Below are 3,896 nucleotides of genomic sequence, written 5' to 3' on the forward strand. Positions count from 1 at the left end.
GAAAATCACTTAAGCCCAAGAGTTTGAGGTTGCTGTGAGCTGTGACACCATAGCACTCTACCTAGGGTGACACAGTGAGATTCTGTCTCAAAAAAAAAAAAAAGAAAAGAAAAGAAAAGAAATAGACAGAAGGGTTTCATAAGGAAATTTTGACACCTTACGTTTCTTGGCCTTCCTGTCTGTCTACAAATCCCTTTTCTCTTAGTTTAGCTAAAACAAAGCTGTGCTTCTATGAATGAAGTTTTACCAGAAAACAAAGGTGGAAAACAAAACAACAAAGGAGGAATTCCCAAATAGAAACATGAGGGCTTACACAGCCTGTTAACTAGGTAAGGAATTAAGTTACCCTATTGTCTATAGTAACTGTGGTCTAGTCACAGTCTAGCAAATAAATAGGCTCCTCTTGCAACCAGATGCAGCTGCCCAGGCTTCTAACACAGGCAGCTTCAGGTTGGCATCTGCTAGGACCTTGTTGGAATCATAGACTCTACCATAACCTTTTTAGAAATTTAGGGGTAGAAGACAAATGAGAAGTTATTTATGTTCTATTATATGCTGAGGTCTTCAAGACCAAGTCTGAGAGGGGCCCAGCGTATAAACTGTCACAGCATAGCTGTCCTTTAGCCCAGTGTTACTTCTGAGCCCAGAATGACAGCCAGCCAAGCAGATATTTCTGAAGAATTGGGACATGAGGGGGCCAGGCGTGGTGGCTCACACCTGTAATCCTAGTACTCTGGGAGGCTGAGATAGGTGGACTGCCTGAGCTCACAGGTTCGAGACCAGCCTGAGCCAGAGAGAGACCTCATCTCTAAAACAATAGCTGGACATTGTAGTGGGCATCTTATACTCCCAGCTACTCAGGAGGCTGAGACAAGAAAATTGCTTGAGCCCAAGGGTTAGAGGTTGGGCCAATGATGCCATGAACTATGATGCCACAGCACTCTACCAAGGGTGACAAAGTAAGACTCAAATAAATAAAGAATTGGGACATGTGTCACAATTGACATTGAGAGTATTAAGCAGCTGTTACTCATCTTATCAATCCTTTCTATAGCTATAATCTTTACGTTAGGAAAGAAACTTTTCAATCTAGTCTAGAGGTTATAAGCTAATGGACCATGGGGTGAAAGTAGCCACAGACATTTTATTTGGCTCCCTTACTATTTTAAATATTTTTACATAGTTTTGAATTGGCTGATGATGTTCAAAATCTGACTTTGCACAAGGAAACTGATTTTGCTTGTCTGAAAAAATAAAATGATCTAGCCACATAAGGCCCTTAGGACAATAATCAGCTGAGGCTAAGTACCTCCTTTAAGACATGTAGACTTAAACAGAGAATCAAATTTACAAACCCTGGACACATCCAACACCAGTTTATTTCACTCATGAAGAAAATGAAGTTCTGCAAGACTGGCCTGTCCACATTTAAGGGCAAAGTAAAAATTCAGAAGTCAGGTATTCTGAATTCCAGTTCAGTAAATCCAATGAGTATTGTTGCTTTTTTCCCTTGAGAATCTGAAATATACAGATATCACCTGCTTGTAGGCACCAGGATGAGGAAAAACAAGACCAAGAACTGCCTTTGCACACACTACCCTCCATTTCATTTGCAGGGCCAGAAATTCTTAGAGGGTGCGATCCACTAGGGAGGTAAGATTAGCTAGGAACTCCAAACCCCAACATTCCTAAGCTGCTAACCACGCCCACGGACTAAAGTCTCTGTGCTCTCTGTATAAAGTACTGCACATTCCCAGCCTCCACACATTCTTTCATATCCTGCTGAGTTATGAACAAATATGCTGTTTTTTTTCTTTTGTTAATGGCTTTTCTCTACCCATACTGGCAGTTGGGAACAATAGCCTCTATGGGACAGTGACATGGGAAGAGAGGTTACAGAGAACAGTTACCAATGACGAGGGTCAAGCAGATACTCTGAACTCTCTTCCTGGCTCTTCCCAGAACATCAGATGACCATGGCCTTCAACACATTGCCTTTAAAAATGTGCCGGCTCTGTCCAAACTGACACGGTTTTACACAAAGAATGTCCCCATGCTCCCTTCAAGCGTAGTAATGTTGCTTTGTAAAACTTTTTGAAATCTTCAGCTTAAATCAGTAGTTCTCAACCTGTGGATCGTGACCCCTTTGGGGGCCAAATGACCCTTTGACAGGGGTCACCTAAGGCCATCCTGCATATCAGATATTTACATTACAATTCATAACAGTAGCAAAATTACAGTTTTGAAGTAGCAACAAAAATAATTTTATGGTGGGGGGGGTCACCACAATGTGAGGAACTGTACTAAAGAGTTGTGGCATTAGGAAGGTTGAGAACCACTGGCTTGAATGATATGAATACAAGGAATCATACGTTCATTATAACTCAGGTCCACAAATACCTTCCCTAAAACTCTCTAAGGGGATGTTTGGTTCCTTTATACATGCATTTTAAGGATGTCAGTGACAAAACTATAGTTTATGTAAATAATTAGGATAGGAACTGCGTAAAGAATGTAATAGTGACAAGGGGACCATTTAAGTGAGATCATTCTCTGTGAAGGTGGTAGGAATAAAAAACCTACATGGTCATCTTGTTTAAGGGTAGAGAGAAGAAAGCAGGTGGAACTGAACTGGATTGGAGGCAGCAAAGCTGAATCGCTGAGCAGGTATTCAAGAGTCAGAGATTCTGGCTTGCATAAGGAATCAACACTGCATGCACAAAGAGCAAGTGCTCAAACATGACCAGTGAACAAACAATTTTCCAAGGTCTGCCTCAGGCCAGTTAAACAGAGGCAAGGTCTCCTTTGTGTTTCCCTCTGAGCACTGCACTTTAAAAATTCCTTAGGGTCTACATCTGGCACAAATTAGGATGGTATAGCCACGTTCCCAAATCCACTAATCTCCAAGTCATGCATCTATTCTGTACAGGTTATGGAACCTATCTCACAGTCTCTCAGGAGCACAAATGAAACATCAAGCGGTTGGTTATGGCCAAAGGGGACTTGTCCACTTACTTTCCAGTAAGAGAGATTTACTCTCAATGAGGTGGAGACTATTCCAGATGGACCATTTAGACTCCAATACTTTGCTTACTGAATATTCTGTGACTCTATGCTTCAGAGAGACTCTATACTCTCTGAACTAAATAATGATGACAACAATCACTCTATGAGGTAGCTTTTTAAATATGCTATTTTCTCTCTTAACTCTCTACTCTCTCAGAAGCTGGAGCTGTTCATCTTTTTAACTTTTTTTTTTTATTTTTGCAATTTTTGGCCAGGTCCAGGTTTAAACCCACCACCTCCGGTATATGGGGCCAGTGCCCTACTCCTGTGAGCCATAGGCTCTGCCCCATCTTTTTGACTTTATTAAGAGGGAATTCAGCAAATAGGCTTGGATATATATAACAAAAATCCCTAAAATTCAGAGAAGGAAGAAACTAGTCTCTTATTCATTTGAGACACACATACACATATAACCCCTTTTACAACGGGTATGAATTGATTAAGGTCCAGCTGAGCACTAAATCAGACTTGAGGAAAAGAACCAGGAGAGCCTTGGTAAGATCCTTTGTAATTACTTTGTCATCAATAGGCAGGATTCTGTTACACATTCAGTAAGCTCAGGCTAATAATTTGGTTCCAGATTAAGTCTTTTTCAGAGATGGGTCTTCTAATAAGGAAAAGACCCAAATCCCAATTTAGCACTGGTGACTTAATTCAAAACCATGCAGCATTTTTAAGTTCAATGTCCTCATGGAGAAAGTACAATAGTGGGGAGAAAATGTCAGCCTTCCCAATGGGGCAGCTTGTATATAGAAGGAAATATCAGGTACATGATGATTCGCAAAAAAGTTTTTCAGAAAAATGTGATCAGCAGCTTTCTCTAGTCCTTC

This window comes from Otolemur garnettii, unplaced genomic scaffold (assembly GCF_000181295.1).
Source record: "Otolemur garnettii isolate 467f Iridium unplaced genomic scaffold, OtoGar3 scaffold00115, whole genome shotgun sequence".
In the NCBI taxonomy this organism is placed as follows: domain Eukaryota; kingdom Metazoa; phylum Chordata; class Mammalia; order Primates; family Galagidae; genus Otolemur; species Otolemur garnettii.